This window comes from Euprymna scolopes, chromosome 34 (assembly GCF_053919585.1).
Source record: "Euprymna scolopes isolate OS-2025 chromosome 34, ASM5391958v1, whole genome shotgun sequence".
NCBI lineage: Eukaryota > Metazoa > Mollusca > Cephalopoda > Sepiida > Sepiolidae > Euprymna > Euprymna scolopes.
The window spans coordinates 60,627,606-60,655,105 of NC_136515.1; positions in this window are offsets into that span (position 1 = coordinate 60,627,606).

Genomic DNA, 27,500 nt, shown 5'->3' on the forward strand with positions numbered 1-27,500 from the left:
TCAAAATGAATATTTTTTAATCAAAATGAACCACAATATTTTTAAATACAAATGATCCACAATATTTTTTCAAAATGAACCACAATATTTTTAATAAATTCATGAAATATTGCACAGTAAAAAAATAATTAACCTAAAGAAAAAATCATGTTTCTTATTTTAGATTATTTCACCACATAACAAAAATAACATGCAAAATCATTTTTTTATATCCATATTTTCAGTTTGTTAAAATACGTGGGTTTGTATTACTGTACACATAGATTCGAAAAAGTTGTCAAAAAACAAATATATAACAAATAAATGTTATCAAAGGCAAGATAAGTTACTTTTCTACCAAACTGGATATATTTTTTGTGTTTTTATTCAATGTAACATGTTTATTCAGCTCGAAAAACATACAGTGTTTACCGATGTATTGGAAACTTTCAGATAGCGTCTGATTCTCTCTTTAACATGTTAAGTTTGGAAAAAGGTGTTATAAATACAAACCCGGAAAAAATACTGTTAGAAACTCGCTCAATATATGTTACCGTGACATAGGTTGACATATATTCGGCGGGTTTTTAATAGTATTTTGTATAGTTTTTTTATTTATAACACCTTATCCCAAACTTACCGTGTTTAAGAGAGAATCAGCCGCCATCTTGAATTTTCGAATACATCGGTAAACACTGTATGTTTTTCGAGCTGAATAAACATGTTACATTGAATAAAAACACGAAAAATATTTGGTAGAAAAGTAACTTATCTTGCCTTTGATAACATTTATTTGTTATATATTTGTTTTTTGACAACTTTTTCGAATCTATGTGTACAGTAATGCAAACCCAATTATGTTAAGACTACGAGTGAACGCGTTTTTTTTAGTTTAGTTTCATATATATATATATATATATATATATATATATATATATATATATATATATATATATATATATATATAAGTATTTTTTAATTTTATCTTTCTAGCTTTAAAAAAAAGTTTAAAAATTTTATCAGCCGGCATAATTTATTTTTAAATATTGAAAAATTTCAGGAAAAGTAATTTTTGCTAGATTTTTGAAACATGTGTGTCAACTGCTTAAAAAAATCGTCTCTTCAAAAGAACGTGTTTTAAAGAGTCGATGTTGTCTCGCATTTTCATTAGTTTTTTATGCTGTAAATTTTTTTTTTTTTAATATTAGCAATTTATTTGAAGCTTCTCCTTTTGAATGGTAAAAAACTTAGGATGATAATATTGAATTAAATTATAGTTACATCGTGTTAAATACAGGGGGGGAGCACGTTAAAACTTACTTTGTTGAATGGAGTTGGGTTAAAATATTTTTTTTTTTACTGCATTATAATTCTTTATCTTTCGAAAATGAAAATACTGTCACTTTTTGGTCCTTTACGATAATTTCCTCGGCAATTTGGAACGATGCACCGTGAAGGCATTTTAATAAAAAACGAAATATTACACTGACTTCAAGACGTTACGAGTTACAAGTGACTACCGGTGATTACCGGTGTCAAGCAATTAAGGGACTATCCGTGATGACGTCAGCAGATTAAATTATTTTTGCCCACCGGCCATCTTGTCTTTTAAGACGGTCTTGGTATAAGTCCTTTGTTATATCAAAAATCATATGATCTATTTATTTAATATTCATGTTATTTTATCCACATATCTTACATGTGTTTTCTTATATCGGGAGATACACCATCTCTGTCCGTCTCCTCCGCCCTCTCTTTCTCTCTCTCTCTCTCTCTCTCTCTCTCTCTATATATATATATATATATATATATACAAAATATATATAGTAATTTATAAAATATATATGGCGATTAAGCTACACTTAATATTCGGCGTTTTGCCCACTCTAGGACTCCTCAGGCTTATGCGCGAATTCTGTGGTTGTTTATCGTTTTTATATGCTCCTATTCTATTAAGATTGAGTCCTAGAGTGGAGGAAACGCCGAATATTCAATGTAGCTTAATCGCCATATATATTTTATAAATTACTAACTAGCTCTACCTACTATTGACCACTTTTGACGTAAATGCTTAAAGTTTACGCATAAATCTATACTTTCGCATATTAATTTTATGTGAGTAAATTAAGTTGTTATATATATGTATATATATGTATATATGTATATATATATATATATGTGTGTGTAAAATAAGAATTACAATTAAATTTTTAAAAATTCATTTAAACGTTCATTACTTGTTTTTCATTAGACCTCTTTTTTGCTCTAATTCTTCCACCACTTATACCTTATTTTTTTCTGGCTTATTGTGACAATCACTCAATTACTGTACATCGTTTCCGTTTCTTTATTCGTGTCTTTCAAATATGGCCTCGGCAGTAGCATATTGAAATCTCTCCATTTTTTCATTCTCCACACAATTTATCTTTATTTTTATAATAATATATTGCACGCACTCTTTTTTTCCTCGTACCCATTTGAGAATTATTTCACGGACTTTTGCCTTTTGGATGCCCTCGAAATATCTTCCCGTAACAGGATACCTTTGGATTTTTACTTCCGTATATCGGACGTTTACCAATTTTTTTTGGGGGGGGGGGAGGTGGGGGGTTTATCTACCGTCTTGTGATCTTCTACTCTTCACTCAACCATCCATATTCAGGTGAAATTATTTTTCTTTTTTCTCCATTCCCGCGTTCTCACTATTTTTAAAAAACATTTAGCAAGTAAGCTCTATGTTTCCTTTGCAGTTTCCGATTCCGCATTTTGCTAATTTACTACCCTCTGATTTGAAGGAAAGTATTTCCTTCGAATCTCCACGGATTAAATACAATCCAATTAATTTGTGTCTCCTTTCTGAAAATTAAATATGTTTTTGGCATTTCTTAAAGTGTGCTTAGCATGTTTTATTAATTCTTTGTTCTTATATATATATTATTACATGTTTAAACTTCAGTAATGGAACTTTTCTTGGGGACGTTGATACAAAACCTGCACGATTTAGATATCTACTGATTGTATCCTTGCTCACATAAATCCCAGCTTCTCTGAGGTCGGTTTGAATTTCACCACGAGTAAGAAAAGTTTTTTTATACCTTTCTGCTGAGCCACCTTGTTTTTTTTAGTTTAATTTTCTTGGCCGACCACATCTTGATAGATTTGCAACAGCTTCACCAGGGTTTTTAAATGTTCTAATAACGTTTCCAACTGTACTAAGTGGTAGATTTAATTTCCTTCATATTATTCGATACCCCTTTCCATCTTTGTGCTTATCAATGCTTTTTTTTTGATGAATGTCTATTGACAACTCTTAGGTTTTAGACATTTTTATAAATGAACTGGTTGACTTTGAAGGAGTGACCCCAAACTTGAAGAATTTAAAAAAATTATTTTAATATAAAGCTCTCTGATTGGTTAGTGATAACTCGTTTGCATTATTGCAACACGCTAGGCAAAAGTCATTTAAATTTATTTCAGAAAAATAATTTTCAAAAGTGTATCCAATACATTTGCGTTTGTCAATTCATATTTTTTCTTTAAATATAAACTTTCTAAACTTTGATTTTGTAATTACTACTCCAAATATAATTTAGAATAGTAATAGGAATATGCTGAACAACTTTTATGACAAAATCTTGAACCCTAATTAAAGTTATGAAGAAAAATGTAATGTATCCAATACTTTTTCTGTGGCACTGTATACACACACACACACACACACACACACACACACACACACATACACACACACAAAAACACACACACATATATACATATATACCTCTCTATCTATATATATATAGAGAGAGAGGTATATATGTATATATGTGTGTGTGTGTTTGTGTGTGTATATATATGTGTGTGTGTGTGTGTGTGTGTGTGTGTGTGTATACAGTGCCACAGAAAAAGTATTGTAAATTATATTTGGAGTAGTAATTACAAAATCAAAGTTTAGAAAGTGTATATTTAAAGAAAAAATATGAATTGACAAACGCAAATGTATTGGATACACTTTTAAAAAATTATTTTTCTGAAATAAATTTAAATGACTTTTGCCTAGCGTGTTGCAATAATGCAAACGAGTTATCACTAACCAATCAGAGAGCTTTATATTAAAATAATTTTTTTAAATTCTTCAAGTTTGGGGTCTCTCTCTCTCTCTCTCATATATATATATATATATATATATATATATATATATATATATATATATATGAGAGAGAGAGAGAGAGAGAGAGAGAGAGAAAGAAAGGCAGATGCGTGTCCAAACGAATTCTATATACTATTACTAGCCACCCTGGTATTTGTAATGTATTCTCTGGCAAAGTTGACCTTTATAAATATGTCCACTTGATGACCTCTATTCATTGTGTTTATTGACCGGATTTCAATAGTTTGCAAGTCTCCTCTTAAATGATGTCCCCCAGCAGAATTTGCGATCTTGATTTGCGTCAACAGCTTTTAAATCCAGAAGTCATATCGACACATGTGACACGTAAGCACAATCACAGATAATCTTTTTCTCCTATTTTATCTTCCTCTCTTTGCATCATTCATTCTTTTTTTCCTGATTTTCTAGATTTTCTTTACTTCTTCATGTTTATTTTAGGGGGGGGGTAAATAATATTTTCTCGCTGCTTTACGCATTGTTTTCTTTCATAGACGTCTATTTGAATTGATTTTTACCTTGCTTTATTTCGATTTAGTCTCTTTCTACGATATTCTCTTTTTTATATTAACATTTTTTAGTACTTTTTTCTACTGTTTTCCATTTTCTGCTTTCTGTAAGTAATCTACAGATTTTTCTTTTTCCTTTTATCGCTGCTTTCTTTTCTCTATATTTCCAGATGTGTATTTATTTATATTCTTACTATATAATACATATATTATACGCGGAATAATCGCGTTGACACACCGGCTCTCGTCAGATCACTGAAGTTAAGCAACGTTTAGCCTAGTTAATGCCAGATTAAGGAACATTGGAGAATTAAGGCGCGATATATGCTCTCCGCTCATCTCTGCATGTGTTTCTAGTTGTCCTGTACATACACTTATCTTGCCGCTGGTATTTAACAAGGTCGATTCAGGAGAGGTATGGTTGGAGATTGCGAACCTCCTGCCAAATAATTTAACGCGCAGGGACCCCTTCGCGCGTATCCATAGTCTGTCAAAGACTGAAAGAGTCTGTTTCTTTTTATATAATACATACGGTCGGTTTCAATTCTGGCTTGAGGTAGTTGCCTTTCTAACCGCACTGATGAGCTGTGAAACAGCGAAACAGTACTGTATGTGGATTACTCTCTCTCTCTCTCTCTCTCTCTCTCTCTATATATATATATATATATATATATATATATATATATATACATATATATATATATATATATATCCTGGCTTGAGGTAGTTGCGTGTCTAGCCCCACTGATGCAGCTGTGAAACAGCGAAACAGTAGTGTAACTGGATGACTATATAAACTTTTGTACGGAAAGACATTAGACACAGATGACAGGGTATAATAAACATTCAAGTTATTTCCTGTGAATAGGCAGGCAGGTGTTCAAGAACCCGGCGGAACAAGTTGCATTCAACATAAATATATCTATCTATACTCCTATAATTTCGTTTTTCAAGCGTGTGTATTGATATTCATATTAAACCCCCTCTTTTCTATTTATTTAAAAAGAAAAATGCAATTTTCTTTTATATGGGTTGTGGAATTGCATTTACTAACAAAAGATCTAGCTAATTAGCATATTCTTATAAACATCCATTTTAATTAATTCCCTATTAGTTTCTTCGGTTTTCTAATGGGATAATCATCTTTATTTACATATAAGGTGTAATTATATTCATGCAGATATTCTACATGATTTATACTTGCATAATATCTGCGTAAAAACTTTATAGTAAACATAAGGTTGTTTGCTCAGCAACCGAGAAGGCTAACATGCTTGCCAGTTGGTTTGCCTCAAACTTCACACTGGACACTCTTAACCACCCCCTACCCGACTTTTCTCTGCGGGCAGGCACCATCCTAGACGATCTGAAAATCACCCCTGCTCAGGGGCATGCTATCATAAAAAAAACCCTTGACACTTCAAAAACAATGTGGACCCGATCTCATCACAGCTGTGCTATTAAAAAAGTGCTCAGCTAAAGTAGCTCCAGTTCTCTCCAAACTCTATCACAAATGCCTTAATGAATCTTGCTTTACTATCTGTTGGAAAACTGATTCTGTGGTACCAGTATTCAAGAATTCTGGCAAAAGAACGGACCCATTAAATTATCGCCCCATTAGCCTCCTCCCACTTTTCCCAAAATATTTGAGACCTAAATTAACCATGTTCTAATCCATCACCTTACAGATGCTAAACTTCTGACTGAACAACAATATGGATTTAAACAAGCCCATTCCACAACATACATCCTAACTGTGATCTCAGAACGTATATACCACTCACTAGACAAGGCCGGGGAGCGCAGAGCTGTAGCTCTAGATATATCTAAGGCTGTTGACAGGGTGCGGCATGAGGGTCTCCTAGGGAAAATCAGATCCTACGGTATCACTGGTAGAATACTAAACATAATTAAATCCTTCTTAGATAAGAGAAAAATCCAGGTTGTCCTCGACGGTCGTACATCTAAACAATATGATATAAATGTCGGAGTGCCTCAACGGTCTATCCTTGACCTCTGTTTTCCTAATATTCATAAATAACCCCCGCAACAAAATTGCCTCTGAGATTGGTATATATGTTGATGACACCACCCTCTATAAAAGGCACGACAGGAAAACAAATGAACACATATCTAAAGAATTGGCAGAAACACTAGTGGATGACCTTCAATCCGTAGTGGAATGGGGACAAAAATGGATGGTCACGTTCAATGCCGCCAAGATTAAACTAATTTCCTCCAATAATTACAAGAAACCTTTTCTACCACCAATAGCAACGGCCAAGGACACTTTATCTGAGAGTACATCTTTCAAACACCTTGGACTAATGTTCACAGGAAACATGAGTTGGAACAATCACATTGAAAGCATTGCAATAGCACCTGCAAAGAAGGTAGGCTCTCTCTACCGTGATAGAAAATTACTAACACCCGAAAGTATCCTGTACCTCTATAAGGCCACCATTCGCCCATGTATGGAGTATTGCTGTCATATTTGCGCTGGTGCATCTGCTACTAGTCTCTCGCTCCAGGACAAGGTTCAAAAGAGAGTCGCCAATCTGGTAGGCCGTGAACTGGCATCTTAGATTCAGCCTCTGTCCCATAGACGAAATATTGCATCCCTCTGCCTGTTCTACAAGTATGTTAATGGAGAATGCACTGGCGACCTGCAAGCTCCTGTGACCCCACGACGTAAACACCACTGACAAACCCGACGGACAGCAAATCTCACCCCCACACAGTAGAGACCCCTAGATGTAAAAGATCTTTCTACTCCAGTAGTTTCTTCCCCAGAACCGCTAGACTTGGAATTCCATTCCAGGTCCCTGCTTCCCCAACTGTACTGACGTGCAGAAGTTCAAGTGTAACGAGAACAGACATCTTGTTGCCCAAATCTCCACATAGTACCCCAGTAATGTTGCCCCTGATAGTAGCTCCCTACACCAAATTGGCAATGTGCCTTGTTTGGGGTGAAAATGTGATAAAAAAAAATTGTTTCCATATATATATTTATGTATACGTATATATTTTTGTTTAACAAAGTTTGCCTACCAAATTCCTCCTAGAGTTTTTTTGTCTACAGACATGAAACTTCATATATAAGGTGTTTGAATCCATGCAAAACTTTATAGTTGGGTTTTAGCCCGGAAAAATCAGCGCAAAAGTGTGAAAATTAAAAAAAAATGTAATTTACCAGATGGAGTTAGAACGCCAACATTACGAATGTATAACGTAGTAGCTATTGGTTCATGGTTTCATTTTTAGCCTTGCAGTAAGCATGTTTTCATAGCCTAGTTATTGCCGGCAGAGGCAAAATAAATCGTGAGCTGGTTTCGATTCTCGGTGGTGGCGCATGAGTCTTTTTTATACTTTTTAAATCATTACTATATATTGCATCCAATCTATCTATCTATTTATCTATCTATCTATCTATATATATATATATATATATATATATATATATATATATATATATGCACAAGTGAAAATGTCTGTCTGTCTTTTCTCTATGATAGTTAAGGAAGACTATTATACAGAGAGGCATTACTTTTCATATTCACACTGTTTAATATATACATATGTACATAACCTTATGAACAGTACATAGGTTCCAAGCTTAGCTGGGCAGAACTGATAGTGTATCTATAACAGTGAAAGTGTGTGTGTGTGTGTATCTGAGTACATTCCCCTACAAATAACTATGTCAATTTGTAGTCTACAGACTCGAAAATTGATATACAGGGTATTGAGATTCAGGAAACTCTTTATAATTTGGTTTTTGCCAGAAATTTGGCTTTTAAAGGGTAAAGGTTCAACGATTTGACCTTTGAGAACTCTACCAAACACCTCCGCCAATTTTTGGTATAAACGTTTGAAATTTTAGATATACGTTCCTTTGACAAGGATCTAACTTAATAACTTGATTTGAGTTAAAAACAATGAATGTTAAGGGGGCATAGTAGGGGTCAAAGTTTAAAAAATGACCGCTTTTTTTTGCTCTACATACACCCCTAAACAGCCAGACAACGCCGTGCTGAAATGCTAGTATTAAATAAATATTTAAAATACTGCTCTGACAAGCTCCTTGGTCTTACCTTCATTTCTGATGTGAGGTAGAGCACATATATAAGATTCGTTACCAAAGCCGACTGGAAAATATTTTGATCATTCTTCTGTTCTAGTAGATATCTTACTACCGTTGCAATATTCTGTGAGATTCTATAAGAGCTAAGTAAATCCTGACTCAAATCTGAAGTTAAAACTAAGCGACCGTCATATGATTGTTTTAGTTATAATTTTTTTTTTTTTTAAATAACGTGGACATAAATAAAATTTAATTAATGCGTATATATATTTGTTAAAACAAATTGCTTACCAGAGTGCACTGCTAGTTTTAGGTTCACAGACATAAAAATTCATATAAAAGCTATTCAAACCGATACAAAACGTTGTATTTGTGTTTTAGCCGTGGAAAATCGGTTCAAAATCGTAAAAATTTAAGAAATGAAAATTTTCAGGTAAAGGTCGAACGACGGCATCAAGAATATACATGATTAACGTTATAGCTATTTTATCATGTTTCAATTTCTAGCCACACAGCAAACATGTCTTCATAGGTAAGGCGTTAATCTCAAAGAAAAAAGTCCAAGTTGCGTACTAGTTTATATATATATATATATATATATATATATATATATATATATATATATATATATATCGGTATGACACGGCCTTGCTCGAGGATTGCTTTGATGCATTTTTTTATGCTTATTTTGATCTATATCTTTAATAATACATGTATATGTTTATATATATAGGGCGGTCGCTAGAAAAGCGGGAAATTTGAAGGTCACTTTGCATCATGCATAAAATGCGTGATTGCTATTTTTTGATTGGTGCCGTGTGAGTGTTGTAAAAATCAATCGTTGTTTGACTCTGCAGTGAAGTGCACGGACGATATTTTGAGTACCTATGAGTATAATATAACATTTGTCTTTCAAAAACTTTGTAAGAATTAATCTTTGCAAAAATAAACCGTTGTTTGGCAAATTTACCGCTTTTCTAGCGACCATCCTGTACATGCATATATATATGCATATGTATATACATATATATATATACATATATATGAATGTATATATATGAATGTATATACATATGCATATATATACATTCATATATATATGTATATATATAAATATATAAATATATATACATACACACATATATATTACACACACACACACACACACACACACACATATATATATATATATACATATATATGCACTACATTTCTTCCATGATAATACCTTTCTCTGAAGAAAGTCATTTTGTCAGGTAGTTATCTTGACATTACATGCCCCACCAATATAAGCGGCTAAAAGACAAAACATTTCCTAACACCGAGAATCCAACTAACATTCCGACATTTCTCTCTGTCGTGATACTAAAGAATGCATGTCGACATAGGAGATTTAATTCAACCTTCTACTGTACAAAAGTGTTCGAATCTTCATAAAGCAAAATAATTTATCTCGGTTAATTTTCTCTTGCAACTATGATTATTTTCTTTCTTCTCTCGTTTTCTTCCTTTTCTTCTTTATCTGTGCTTTTCTTTTTCGATTCCTTTATTTAAAATATCATGAATTTTACTTATCCTTTTTTTACTTTTTATTTATCTGTTTTTATTGCTTCCTCTCAGTATTGTTCTTACGAGCCCTCGACCGTATAATTAATGCGTTGGCTTTCACTATTTTAAAGAGCCAAAACAAATAACAACATTTTATGCGCGTTTGTATATTTACATAACGGAAGGGTACTTCAATGGAAGGAAAATGTTTGCGTTCACATTTGTCTTGCGCACCAACACAATGCGTTCCATGAAAAATCGATTTCTTAAACTTAATACTTTTTATGTCATTGCAACATACATAAATGCCTCATTTACGCTATATCATCAAAAGTGATGTGTAATATTGGATAAATAGTGCGCTCAAATGCTTCTAGTAACTATGTCTGGTTTCATGTTTCTCTCTCTTAGACCAAAGTCTAAAAAGTGCCTCTGCACTTAATAAGTTCCACACTAATTTGCATAAAGCCAACTTCACACTCTGCTTTTGACTGACCTAATCCCGTGTCACCACAGGGTCGGGGGAGTTTGAGGATATATGCTATCAGATGTGTCGATGTCTATCTAAATATTCTAAGTAACCACCGATCTGAAAGTAGCAAACTTTGGTGATCAAATTAGAGCATATCTATGGACGTTATTATGCTGTACAAGACATAGATGGATAGTGTAAAATAGTATAAATAGATACACATATGGGCTTGTAAGAGATTTATTATTAGCACTGAGCCACTATTTGGAGCACTTGGCAAGATCTGATAAGCGACCAGCATCCACACCTTAAAACGGTATATGAACACCAAGAACAGGGGGCCAGTAGTACTACATCGATCACAAAAAATTTTGAACAAGAGAGTCTTACAAATGAAACAGACTCAGAAAGCAAGATTGTAAAATTGAAATAGCTCCGATAGATGGACAAACACACACTAAGACATTCCATTGCAGAAAACGGGAAGAATGGGCTAACCATCAACGTGCTGAATAATTTCTGGATAAATTATCACAGGAATATAAGGATAAAAAGCTTTTATTGACTGGCTGAAAAAAGGGGATAATGATATCGGCTGCTCCAGATCAGGCTTGATTACCAATACTTTTGAAAAGACGTGTGGTCTCAGAAATAACAAGAAGTCCAGGCTCTGTCACACAGAAGTAGAAAGTGTAAGCCATGATGCATCTACTTGTAAAGTTCTGTCGAGGGATGGCTATTATATAATGCAACACAATGCTGTGTGTAGATCTCCACAGATAATCCGTAACATCTTAATTCTCCAATGTAGCAGCAAATTTTGGGAAAAGGTATAGAAATAACAGTTGAAAATAAACAATACACTATCCAATATAACTAAGAAATTCTGTAAGCTACACACCTAGAAGGTCTTGGATATGACCTTAAACTATATCCAATGGTGAGGCCCAGGTTGCTTGCTTTTGGGAGTGTGGAGCCACCCTTTAATTCCTATTGCTCCCAGGTCCACTCTGACCTGGAGTGGTAGTACCTGTTAGGGTCCCAACTATGGGTTAAATAGAAACCGACTTGAAAACAACAAATATATTCTATTAAAAAAATGTTCTTCAAAATCTATGGATTCGGCATTAAATAACCTGAAAGGGTTGATATGCCGTAAAAAATAAACAACCAACCAACATACCTAGAAAACGGGACTCTAAAGTCTGACATGGTGATATGGGACAAGAGGGAGAAAGTAGCAACCCTAGTTAAAGTAAGCGTCCCTGATGTTGCGGCGCTAAACAATAGTAGCAAATAACAAAATACCAAGGACTTGTGTATGACGTGAAAAGAAACTGGAACCTTAAAAATATATCCTTTATTCCAGTCGTTGTAGTAGCAATCAAGCTAATGGAAAAGCATTTCAAAAAATATCTGCCAAGTATAACCGGTGAAACAAGTGAAAGAGAAATACAAACAATTGCACTTTAATGGACGGTTGGAATATCATAAAAAAGATGTTCCTGTTTGAATTACTAAAGTATAGAAGGGAGCATGTTTGGCAGCCGGTACAATGCCCTATTCCCAGCAAAATCCAAAAGCAAAGTGAGAAGAAAATTAAACCAAGATATAGATACGAATGACGATATATAGATTCGTAAAGGTATAGTCGGCTCGAAAAAATAAACAAATGTTTTTGAAAAAAAAATGAATTTAAGTGATTATTCCCGACTAAAAGCCTCAATCCTTATTTTTTTAATGTCCGTCTCTCGAAGCTTCTTTGTCAATTCAATCCGATTAATGACGAACTGATTAACAAATAAAATTCTGTACCAGACGACCTTTACTCTTGATAACAAACACAAATACCGACGTTTGTTACGGAAACCTGTTTGCTTATGAGAAGAAAACGTCATCTTTCGAGAATAATATTCTTATAGAAACCACCATATCTGTCTCACTCTCTCTCTCTCTCTCTCTATATATATATATATATATATATATATATATATATAATTGTATCGCAATCGCCAAAAATATTTGAAATGTCCCATCACTAATATATATATATATACATATATATATATATATATATATATATATATATATGTACACACACACTCATATATATATATATATATATATATATATATATATATATATATATATATATTAGTGATGGGAGGATTCAAATATTTTTGGCGATTGCGATACAATTACCGATTCCGTACTAAATTCCCGATTCAGATACAATTTCCGATTCCAATTCCGATTTTTTACAAATCTCCACATATTTAACTGTAGAGTTGTTATTTTCCTCGATTTCTGTAAAAACACACACCCATTTTAAGCCAGCAGATATTTTCGTAAACGAAAAAACACACTTAACGTTACTGGTATTTTAAAATAAATAAATATTTATTATTTTATCATTATTACCAGCTATGGAAGATATTGCATTACACAAAAGCAAATAAAAATACAATTAAAATAATCGTTTTAGCATCTGAAAATAGGCACTAATTTTTTCGATTGCGATACTGATTCCAATACTCCCAAATTCGTCAATTTTCCAGATTCCCGATATAACTATATATATATATATATATATATATATATATATATATATATATATATATATATAATTTGTTTTCATGTCCGTTTGTTAGTTGGTTTATTCACAATTTAATTAATATATACGAAATGCTCCGTTATTTACGCTTTCCTTTATAACTATATATCGTATAATTCTTGCAAAGTATACAATTAAGAGGCCACATCATTTGCATATTACATTAAATAAAATCGAAATAAATAAATAGCGGCATGTTAGTTAATGTTTCTAGCAAGAAAAAAATAGAAAATGGAAAAATAAATGAGTATAGACTAAATAAAATCATAATTACAACACTAAACAAACAATAGACTTAACCAAATCCCGTACTTATTTTTTTCGATGCCAGACAACATAAAAGAGAATACAAAATCAAATAAACAAAGCCTCTTTCAAAATATTACCTCGGATTACGATCACGTGATCAAAAGCGTTCGAAAATGAATGGGCGAGACAAGGTAATTCACTTCCACAATACACAATGAAACAATAGAATTTGCGCGTCATGCAGAGAAAATAAACCCATCATATTTCATCAGAAATTTATATATATAATATATATATATACGTATATATATGCCCCCCCATATATATATATATATATATATATATATATATATATATATATATATATATATATACGCACGCACACACACATACACACACACACACACACATATATATATATATAAATATATATATATATATATATGGGTGGGTTGGTGGGTGTTTTGTGAGTATGGGTGGGTACGTCTATTTTTTATTATTGGTTTTTTTTTTACGGGAATTATACTTGGTATTAGCGTCACTTTTCTAGGAAAGTAGAGAAAATAGTTTGTCTATAAGAAAGATCGGCCATATCCTTTTGACGTGAACAAATAAATACGTATTACTTGTTTTACTGTTAGGAGAGTAATTTACGAACACATGTTCAGCTTTTTGTACAGCTCATCAGCGCGCCTCAAGCCACGCTGATAATATTTTTTTTTTCCGGAAACTCCGTTATGTAACATTTTTAGTCATATCATGGTTAGTATTTGTGTAAAATTTTTAAAAAAATTGCAAGGCTTTGTTTTTTGATAAAAGTGCGGACAGACGAACGGACGAACGGACAAACGTGAATTTACAGTTCCACTCTCCTTTTATCGGGAACAAAAAGTGTTGCTCACTCCAACCTACCTAAATTATTTGATTATTCTAAATGCTATGCTTATTTTAATCCGGCTTGGATGCTGGGTAATACTGAGGAATTTGAAAAGCCGATTTTCAGAGGGAATATTAATAGTTTCTACCCTGTTCTCTTACCTGCAATATTCGCCACTTCTTCCTTCGCGTTGTTACGTAAATAAAGTTTGCCTTACATCAAGCATAGTGATGTTGGCTATCAGTTTTAATTACGATAGTTGTTGTCTAAGGTAAACTTGATGGATTTGTAGATCCTGAAAATAGCACTTATCTATCCAGAACTCTGTTCTTTGCCAGGATTTCGTAAATTAACTTTCAAACCATCAAAGCAGAGTGTTTTGAAATTTTGAATTTAAATTGCATTCAAAATAATTGCCCTACATCAAGCTTACATTTTAATACTGACTGCATATAAAACTGATTTAATCGGTGAAATTCGTCTTAAGTTTGTTACGCGATGATATCAGTCGGGATTACATTCACAACAATCAGAAGTCTGTCTATTTCTATTGTTTTTCTTTAGTTTAAACTGTGATCGCCTAAAAATTTCCCGCTAGCACTACTATGCTTATACATATTCAGAAACTGTTATCTTATTGCCAATAACCTAAGTCGTCCCACCATATAAAATTACAGCCTTGTGGCACATCTTATTGATCTAAAAAGTATCTTAGTACTGGTTAGATTATAAAATGTTTGTCAGGAGGAGATTCGTAATGATTGTTTCAAAAAATATACTTGTCGACAACAAGTAATCGACAGTCAGTCTCACGTCTAAACGGCATTTCGATGACATTTATTTGTATGGGTCTGTAATTGATGTATTATGTAGTTCTTGGAGCCATTTCTCTCATAATCTTTGCGTTCACATTTTTGGGCGTTATTTAATCCTAAACTAAACTAAGCGTCCTAAGCCGGCAATGATGCACGGCCCATTTTAAAAGTCTAGGTTAATATTCTATTAATATAGTGAAAACCTCAATATATAAATGGAATAATTAAAACATATTAAGAATATATAAGGTGATAGACAATCGAATAACTTATAATCTTCATTAATCCATCAAATTAATTATAATAAAAACTGATTTCCATGTGGTCGCTTTATATTATTAAAGTCGCTTATTTGAATTTGATCGATGCTATAAGTGATACACATTTATTTCCATCATATATTTTCCTATTTCTTTCTTATATATATATATATATATATATATATATATATATATATATATATATATATATATATACTAGCAAGGGTGCCGAGCGTTGCCCGGGTGTTTGGAGATATATGTTGAGTAAAAAAAAAATTGGTAGTAGGAAGGCAGGCTCGAACCCGTTACGCGACGGCGGAAAAGAACGGGGGGAAACCTGACAAACTTGCTGTTACGACCACTGCCAAACTGGAAGTAACGTGGATTTAAATTAGGGCTAGATAATCGAAAAGAGGGAATGACTTTCGAAAATGTCCGTGAAATAAGCGACCCCTGCCTGTAGAAAAGTGTCAAATTCAGGGTGAAGAAATTAATGTTTTTAGCCAATTCTTCGGTATTTGTCGTCTGAAGGGTCGCGCCTCAACGATACTGATGTGGTGATAATTCGTCGCGTCTATCGAAAGTTTTAGGCAGAGATGCAAACATACTACATACATTTATATATTGGTAGCTCAAATTTTCGACCCAACCGATTAAAAAGCTTGCCCTATCTATGAATACCCTTTACGTAAAATTTAAAATGTTTAGACCAGAAATAATTTGGTAGAGACCGTAGAGGACATTGACTTCTATTATGACCCCTAAAAATTTACTGTTGTGGGCTCAAATCAAGTTACTAAATTAGATCCATGTCCAAGGATATATATCTAAAGTTCCAATTCTTTATACCCAAAATTGGCGGAGTAGTTTAGTAGAGTTCTCAAAGTTGAATCGTGGAACATTGCACCCCTTAAAAGCCAAATTTCTGACAGAATATGGATTACCAAGATTTTCCCAACTCTCCCTAACCTGTATATCAAATTTCAAGTCTGTAGACTAAAAATTGACAGATATATTGTGTCGGGAAATGTACACAGACAGACGCACACAGACAGACACTTTCACTTATATATATATATATTTATATACATATATATGTATGTATATATATATATATATATATATATATATATATATATATATATAATGGTATGATAATGAGCGCCACTTCTGTGACAGAAAACGTCCATCTTTTTGTTGCTTTATTGTTGATTATTTATCTATTTCTATGTACGTTTGAAAATATTCTTTGTTTCTATTATTCATTTAAGACGTTTTATAAATTGTTAATATATATATATATATATATATATATATATATATATATATATATATATACTGGCATTTAGCCCGGCGTTGCCCGGATGTTTATGGGGTGCATATTGAGCAAAAGAAAAATGTGGTAGGAGGAAGGCAGCCTCGAGCCCTTTAAGCGAGGGAGGAAAACAACGGGGGAAACGCGACGTCTTTGCTGTTACGACCACCATCAAACCGGAATTGTCGTAGGTTTCAATTAAGACTAGACAAGCGAAAAGGGGGGGGGTGACTTTCGAAAATATCGGCGAAAAAAGCGACCCCTCCCTGTAGAGATGTCCCCAGGTCAGGATGAAGAAATTTATGTTTTTAGCCAATTTTCCGGTATTTCTCGTCTGAAGAGTCGAGCTTCTAGACGATACTGATCTTGTGAGAATTCGCCGCCTCTGTCGAAATTTTAGGCAGACATGCAAACATACGTACATACATTTATATATTGGTAGTTCAAATTTTTGACCCAAACCGATTAAAAAGCTGGCGCTATCTCTGAATACCCTTTATCTACAATTTCAAATGTTTAGACCAGAAAGAGTAATTTGGTAGATACCACAGAGGTAATTTGTTATAAATTTTGACCCCTATTATGATCCGTTACCATTTATTATTTTGGGCTTAAATCCACTTATTATATTAGATCTCTCTCCAAGGAACCTATATTTACAATTTCAATAGTTTATACCCAAAATTGGCCGAGGAGATTAGTAGAGTTCTCAAAGGTCACATCGTTGAAATTTGACCCCTTAACAGATAATTTTTTAGCCGAAAACGGATTACAAAGATTTTCCCAAATCTCAGTATATATATCAAATTTCGAGTCTGTCGACTTAAAATTGACAGAATTATTGCGTAAGGAAATGTACACAGACAGACACACACATAGACACTTTCACTATATATATTTACACACACACACATAGGCACTTTCACACATATATATATATATATGTATATATATATATATATATATATATATACATACTAATACACATATGCAGATGTGTTCAACAAGCATTTTCTATCTTCTGTGGAAACGAAGGTGGCTCTTCAGACCAGTGTTTAGACGAGCCATGCTCTTACACAGGCTGTTGCAGAATTTACATTTTAGCTGAGATTGAGGGACGCCAACCGGTACTGCCCTAGTGTGGATAGTCATATGACGCTTTAGACCATAACTTGATTTGCAGACCACAGTGCAAATAGAACATCCGTGCCCAGCAGTGTTTTTCTCCGACAGATAAAGACTGATTTCCATGTGGTCGCTTTTGGCTAGCTAGACCATCATCAGACCGTTATTTTACCGCATAAATCACAGACATTGTTCAGCACAAAATCCTCTGATTGACCTGGCATATCTTACAGATTTTTCTTCCGGATATCACGCTTAATTTTTGCATGGTCATATTTTTTCTTCTCAGAACTATCAAAACCATGGTAAATAATGGAGTGCCATTTTTTACGATCATAGGAAGCACGATGTTGTTTTAAAAGCGTTCCCTTAGTTTATGTTGTGGACCTTGTATACCTTCATTATAAAACAGGCGTTTCGCCAACCTCTCGTCGTCCACCCCTATCCAGCTCATCTCACCTGGCTGCGTATAATCAACTGTTCGATACATACACGTCAGTTCGCATGAGGATATCTGTATCAGGTTTAAAAGAGTTCCATCGATACCCAGAATGTGTCTCAGAAATTTCTGGTACACTCTCTCTATGTCTTTTATGTATCTACCATAAGTTGCCGAGACTTCAAATGCTTAAAGAAGAGCTGGTAAAATACAAGATTGATATACATTGATCTTTGACGAACAGCTATACCTCTGTCAGACGAAACTCGCCTTGCTAAGCTACCAAAAGCCTTTGTGGCACGCTGTCTCTTATAGTGAACCTCAACATCCAGGACCCCGTCTCTGGCAAGAATGCTACCCAAATACAGGAATGTGTCAACCACGGGAAGGCTCTGGTTGTTGACAAAAAATATTTGGTTCAACGTACACATTACCGGGTAGAGTTATGAACATGACCATTGTTTTCTAATAAGGCTAGTAGTAAACTCAAAAGGCGCACAGGCCTCTGAAAACAGATTCATGACACCCTGCATATCCCTCTCACTATGACTTACAAGATCAGCGTCATCGGTATAGAACAATTCACGATCCACGTGCTGAAAGACATTGTAGATGCATGAAAACGACGAAGATCAAATATTAACTGGGTTTCGAAACACAAATAAACACCGAGAAAACGATTCTTAAAGGCATAGGAAAGCATAGTTGCAAATAAAGAGTAAAAAGTGTAGGCGCTGGTATATCACCCTGTTTCACGCCATTGTCAACTGAGATGAGTTCTGATAGATTTCCATTATAGTTTATACTAGTCTTTATAGTAGTGGGGAGTTCCCTGAATAACCTAGATATTGAAGTGGGCATCCCAACTTTTTCTAGAATTGTCTCTAGGGCATTTCTGTTCACCGTATCGAACGCCTTGGTCAGATAAAGTAAAACCTGATAAATGAATAATGCTCAGTCAAATATAGTAGAATCCTGTTGGGATCCTTTATAAAAACACTTCCATTACTCGAGAGGAGGAGAGATGTTAACAGTGCTCGGAGGTCAAAAGTTTTTTTTTAAGCATTTAGAGATCGAAGGCCATTTGGATTTGGTTGGCGAGTTAAGCCCATCACTGATTTCTAATTTGGCGGAGTCGGCTGTAAAGAAGACCTTTGCTTGCTTTAAGTGACTGCTGTGAGAAGCACGAGTTGAGATATTTCAGAATCATTATCATAAAAACATTCCTGATGTTTAGATTTGCGGGGTCCAAGAACGTTCAAACTTATATCATAGAGTTTATTTTTGAAATGCGCACACGATCCATCAAAAACAGTAGAATTAAGTACGGCTCGAAGTTTTTCACGTACACTTGGATCATTCAGCTTAGATAATTCATTCCCCGGGAATCGTAGACCACTTGACTTACACTTCCCTCTTATACATATTTTCTGCTTCTCGCGTACCAAAATGTGATCTATGCTGCATTCAGCTTCACGCATGACCCACAAACATCGTGCAAATCGGCCCTCTAAAAAGGATGTAATCGATCAAGTGACCTTGTTTTGAACGAAAATGGGTCCAAATAAACGTATGGACTGCCTCATGGTTGATGAAAATTTTACAGAAAGCAAAGTCCAACTGAATGCTTAGATAGAGAAGATGTATACCGTTACTGTTGACTTTTTCCACACTAAACTGGCCGAGAGAATCCCAAGTGTGATTATTCTTGCTCAATCATTAATGAGTAAGATCTTTTCAGATGAAATAATCGAAGCAATGATACAGCTAAGATTTTGGTAAAACGCTGTAGTGGTGTTTTCATCATGACCCATGGTAAGAGCATACACAGATAAAATCGTCATATACCTACTGTGTGAAAGAGGAAGGCGCATTATTATATATCCGTCACTTATACAGATTAACTGTTCAATCCTATTGACCAAATTGAACCGCACTGCAAAGCCCACCAAACCTTCTCGCCTCAGCCCCGATGGTTTTCCTTCCCAGAAAAAGGTGTATCCCGAACAGACTTCCACTAAGTAGTCTTCATCACTCAAGCACGTTATAGACAATGTCGTAATGTCTATGCTGTAAGTAGTGATCTCATTAGCAACAATAGTTGTTCTAGGCTCACGTCTTTCACTAGCAAGGACACCCAGAAACAATTATCACATTCCACGTAGCAAAAGTTAGGTTATTTCTCTTGATGAAATTTTAATGTTCTTTGTTTTCTCTTTTTCAAATTAATCTTGTTTCTCCAGAAATATTCTCCAGCCGCCGACCGCAGAAGGCCGGCCTGCTAATATGAGAATAGACAATTGTAACTCACCTTTTCTAGACACTTCACAAGGTCACGGTGTGCAATGCGTCGCTAGAAGTGGTTGCCCAGAAACCAAATCATCCACTGAAGTTGCTTCCATCCTGTAAGCGATTTAGTCGACGATATTAGGTAAATCACTGCCGGCCTATGTGCAGATTTTCAGCTGTGCATTTCTAGCCCGCCAAGCATGTGCACGTCAACATTCACCTATTGCCGTATGACTTTGTTTTAATGTTTATCCTTTCATTAAACTTGAAATATATCTGCATATGATCATCGAGACACAACATGCTTGTGCTTAACAGGGTTGTCGAAACTTACCAATTTATTGCCCGGTTACAAAACAAAATAGTGAAGTGTCTGATTAGCGTCAGGATGTGCATGTTTTATTATCACGGAGATAAACCTCTCCGGCAACTGAGCATATACATATACGCATAAGCAAGCAAACATGCGCATATATATATATATATATATATATATATATATATATATATATATATATGTATACTACAGCATTGCAACCCTCTAGAACTTGAAAGGGAGATGAACAGGTACTACAACTTACCCAAGGGTAGCCTGGAAAAATGCGAGGCAGATGCGTTGATATCACTGAGGTATTACATGTACCCGCATATATATGTATACGCCCACATACCCAACATACACACATACATACATACGCACCCCCCCATATATATATATATATAAATATATATGTATATATACATATATATATGCACATATATATATATATATATATATATATATATTGTGTTATATGAATATTCTCCAAGTTCCAAATATCAGATATTTTATCATTTACAATTGGTATAAATAAACAAAGCAAATGACAATATATATATATATATATATATGCATTGCATTCATATATATATATATATATATATATATATATATATATATATTTCATTCTGTATTTTTTTCTATTTTCCGATAAATTATGTCGTCCTTGTTCCAGGATCCAGATGTTCTGCCATTGATAATATGGCCCAAACAAAACTACTCAATTATCCAAAGCTTTGCAATAATATTCTGATCTTATACTGGCGATGGGTTTATTAAAAGAATCTCTAATAACCTTTATTACAAATACATTGCTATGTTGTCTTTCGACAATTTATTTTAATTCTATGTTTGGCGCCAAATTACTGTATATCTTTAGTTTTTTTTTTATTCGTACGCCTGAGGCAACACCGTTTTTTTATACATTCGAAGTCCATATGTTTGCTTTCATCACGATTATGTAAAAATGTGAATAAAGAAAATAAGAAAACTGGAAATATAATTGTTTTAATGAGGAAACGAAAAAAAAAAAAATTGACCGTCTTTATTAACGTCATTTTTTAAACAGGAAAATTAAAAGCTCGTCTGGGTTATCAGAATAATACGATGTTGAAAGCTGAAGAATTTACCTAATGGGCAAAACATATGTGACACTAATAACGTTTTGTTTCCTTTCCTAATAAAAATAACGTCCAATTACATTACTAACTGATCCGTATTTTCAATATAGTATTACTATTATTTTTACAGTAATATAAATTTATCTTTATCTGCGTATCTATGAGGTCGTTAATTATGGACTCGAAAGCAGCTGGGTTGATTTTTCAAATATTTTTACAGAAATATATCTTATCAGCTGGCAGTGTTCTTAGATAGGTGCTGTATCGGAATGTCTTTACAACGATCGATAATCCATAATTGAAATAATCTGATAAAAGAAGGTTCATGCGATTTTGACCAAAAGTATTACCTTACACAGCCTAACATCACAAGTGTCTTTGTAAATTCTTATTAGTTCACAAGCTGAAAAGCCCAACATATAAAATCAAGAGTAGGTGGTTTTATATGGTAAATACACCTTCGAAATGAATGTTTTTGTTTAAAGCATAATGCTACAATGATACTTGTCTTTTTCATTTAAAACTAGGATCCAGGTCAATTGTCACTGCGCACGCAGTTAAGCAAAGCATACAGAATCAACAGTGCATTCTTCAATATAACAGGGACGCGTTTTAAATGAATATTTCTGCTTAGAGCACAATTGAAGCATGCAACTTTATATTTGCATTTTAAACATTAATGTAAACCACAATAAATAATTTAATACAATCAATAGTAGGTTCTCTACAGCGAAATGTAGACTACAATATATTTTGAATATAGTTATTGCGAAACTTCTACTACGTGCACAGGGATGGGCCCCCAATTAGAGCAAACACCTAAATGATCAGTAAAAGTATACATAAATGCCAGCGTATATTTACGTGAGAGAAACAGATTTGTAAAATTTTAGTAAATTATTGAAGCACATACAGACAAACTAGTAGATATTATAATTAGGGCTAGGACAACAACATATTGTTTTCACTCTCGAGTGTGTATCTATTGATATCTTATATGCTTTTATACAGAGTGATATGGTTCTCGGTTGATTAACTGTGTTTAACTGTGTCAGATATGTAGTTGAGAGTCAAAACAATGAAAAGAATATTCTGTTGTCATATCCCTACTGATAATAGAGTCTCTTTTGTCTGTGGCACGTAAAGGCTCCAAAACTACTCAACAGAATTACATAAAATTTACTATGAAGCACCTCTGGCATGCTGAAGACAATTAATTAGAGACTTTTACTATTTTCTGAGAATTGTATTGTTTATATTGAGGATTTTTTTTTATTTTGTATTTTGATCAGATGTATTTTGTTTTGGGAAAGTTCACATATATAAGAATTCTGAACATTTTGTGTTTGTATTCCGTTAACAATTATGATAGGAATTAAAAAATGAAACTTCGACAAACGACTGTAATCTATTTTGGATAATTTACATACTATTTTATGGTTAAAATTTTATGACAATTGGTAAAAAAAATATATATTTTCAAACTAATAAAATATGCCTACATTTGTATATATAGTGTCATGGCAAGCAGCTTCAGTTTTGCTGCTTCAGTTGTCTCCTCTGTAGCCTTGGCAGATAAATAAAAACAAAGCTCAATATATAAGATAGCGCAATATTATAATCAAAATTTTCTGATTTAAGTTTAGTATATTTTTTTAAACATTTACGACAAATTTATTATTAAACAAGGGATTTAAAGTTTTTTCCTTAATCCATGAATTTTCAATAAGTGGCTCATATCATCAGAGTAAATTTTCATTTTAAATAATGTTAATTTGGATATGTGTCGAACAATTAATGAATGTGATTGTGCCCCTTTTGTTTTATATTTGCATATATATACATATATATATATATGTATATATATACATATATATATACATATATATACATATATATACATATATATACACACAAACACACACACACAAATATATATATATATATATATATTTAAATAAGGGGGTAGTCACCAACAATGTGTATTTTTTAACATTATTTTACTATTCCGTGTCTTGATTTTTCATTGACAATTATGTTTAGATCATTGTAATAATGTTTTTAACTCACTTAAATGGTTTTTGACGCGTTTCAGACGTTCTGTAAAGCGTTCTCTTCAGAAATTATTTTTCAAAATGTGTTGGAGATGTAAAACTAGAATTTTCTAGTTAATTTGAAGTGTTTTCAAGGGGTGTAAACGTGTAAGTGTTTACTATTCATTGGAATGTTCAATTTTTATTATTCTTTTATTGGGTTGTAGCGAGTCAGCTGTGGTGACTCCTGTGTTGTGTTTCTCTCTCTCACTCTCTCCCGCTGCTTGTGTTTTTTCTTTTACTTTAGGGTAGGATGTGTGTGTTTTTTATTGGTTTTAAAATGTGTGTACTGTTTTAGAGTATTATGACGTTATTTGCTTCCCTAGGAAGGTGACTGTGATTCAAGGTCGTTACTAATGTGTATATATAAAGAGGGAGAACCAGCTCTTCTGAAATAATGGTAGGGGTCCTTTCATTCTATTTTGATATTTATTTTTTTGGATTCTTAGATTTTAGTATTGCGATTTTTCGTTTCAGTCTTTTCGGGTATTCTTTATATTATATTTGTCTAGATAGAGAGGCGTATTTAAAAATATGTATATATATATATATATATATATATATATATATATATATATATTTAAATGAATAGTATCATTCAAAGTTTTAAATGCCTACGGGTTTTTGTGGAAACTTCTTATGACTGGTTTTTAAATAAGGATACGAAAAGTTGGTGATATATTTATATTTGAATTGGCTTTTGACGGAGGGTACCTCCAGGGTAAATGTTTTCGCCTGCTTCATTTCCGTTAAGGGAATTTTCTTTAAACAATGTTCTGTTGTCAAAGTGTTTTTTATTAAAAAAAATCTGAAGAAATGCTGGTTATGTGAAACTGTTCAAACGCCTTAAGTCTTGAAATTGTCCAACTGGTATTGAAACAATTGTAACCTATAATTAAATACACTTTTTTTGCTATCAATTCGTTTTTTGAAGTCTAAGTTTTGTTAATGCAGTAAATATATATATATATGTATATATATGTATATATGTATATATATATATGTGTGTGTATATATATATGTATATTATTGAAACAAAGTATGCAGTTTTGTTCATGGTGAATATATAAGTATTTTTTTCTAATTTTCTTTAAGAAAAAAAGACGCTCAAATTTTTGTATTCTTCAGAAATTACAATACTCTTCAGATATATGAAATTATTCGAAATATACATATGAGAAAATTACTCCGGATCATAATAAAAACTAAAATCATATAAGCAAGAAATAATAATATAAACGAAAACATCTTACTAGAAATATATATGTCTTATCTATATATATGTATCTATAAAAGTTAACTTTTCTCTGTGTATGTGTGTGTGTCGGTGTGTCGGTGCATGGTCATTTCCTTACAAAACTCATCTATCTATTTTAAGTCTACAGACTAGAGATTTGACATAAGGAGTGTTAAGATTTGGAAAACTCTGTTTAATCGGTTTTCGCTCCGAAATTTGGCTGTCAAGGGGCCAAAGTTCAAGGATTTGACCTTTGAAAACTCTATCAAACTTATCCGCCAATTTTAGGCCTAAACACTTGAAATTTTAGATGTAGGTTACTTGTACATGGATCAAAAGTTTGTGTTTGAATTGGGCCCAAACTAATAAATATTAATGGATCAAAATCGTGGTCGAATTTTAAAAATCATGGGGTCTCTACCAAATTACTCAGCTAAGTTTTAGTCTAAATATTTTAAATTTTACATAAAGTTTATTCATACATAAGACAAGCTTTTTAATTAGTTTTTGGCCGGAAGTTGTGATGCCAATTAGGAAAAGTTCAAAAGATTTGACCTTTATGGTCTCTATCAAACTATTTAGCATATTTTACGCCTAAACATCTAATATTTGATATAAATAGTACGCAGACATACTGCACGCATTCATACAATTTTAGGGGCATAGAAATTGACGGTCAAGAGTTCTAAGTTGAAAGACTTGAACTTTGCAGACTCTACCAAGTTCAGTTTTCGGCCTAAACACTTTAAATTGTAGATGTAGATTACCTGCACATGAGTAAAACATTTTAATATATGTATACATGTGCACATAAAGTTATGAACAGTATTGGGCCCGAGAAAAGCCAGGCTGAACTGTTTGTAGATAATAAAAATTACGTTAACGCGATTTCAATTTCGGGTGGGGATGTGAGTGTTGTGGTTTAGGACACAGACTGAGAAAAGTGGTCTACGAGACGAACTGAGAAAATGTATGTCCCAATTTTGAGTTGTGTTCGTTCTACAAAAATCAATTTTTCTTGGGATGTTGGCAACTTTGTGTAGTCATTTTCTTAAGTACCCGATGTATTTCTAGAAATAAGTCCGACTAGAAAATTATCTTTGGATTAATACGATATGACAATTGTAAGCTTCGTATGTATATTTTCATTTTGCACTTATTTTTATATGGAGCACTTTATATAGTTTTTCTCGCCTTCCGAAAAACGGAGGCTAGGGCCTTCAAATAATTGGATTTTTATGGATCGTTTTTTTTATGGACCTTTTACAGGTAAAAATAAATCTCAAGGGCTCGAAAATGGGTCAAAATTGAACAAAAAATCGTTATACATTTTGTACATTTGGTATTATTATTAATTTTTAATTTTAATTAGCTCATATGCGTGTCACGTTGGTACAGTGAGAACGCCAGCAGCTTTGGATGCGTTCGGTTTCGATTCTAGCTAATGCCACGCAAATATTTTTTTTTTACTTTTGAAATCACGACACTATAATAATATATACAAAACCTTGACAAATGAAAATATCATATTTAAACGTATTTTATGACCGGGCAATGTTCCTTCTCTCGCTGGTATAATTTAAAGAGACTAGAAAGTAGATCTCAGGTTTACGGTTGGTTCGTAACTCTTGATTCTCTAGTTTTGTACTTTACTCTTCACATTCCAAGAAGGAAGAATTGATGTTTTGAGAATTAGAATCTGTTCGATCCAACACTTATCTTTGGCAAACGTTTAACGTTAATGTAGTATAAACTCTGTATATAAAATTAGGACATGCCTTGTCATGGACGTTTTCCATAAAACTCTTCCTTAGTAATACAGAGCTAAATGAATAATTTTTCACTAACTAATGATATAGCATACTTTCCTCAAATAAATAGTGGTGACATATATTATTTAATTTATTTATTTTTACATTTTAGAATTCTTTGTAGATAAGGTTTCATAATTTGTGTATTCCTTCTTTTGCTGAATTTTGTCCACATT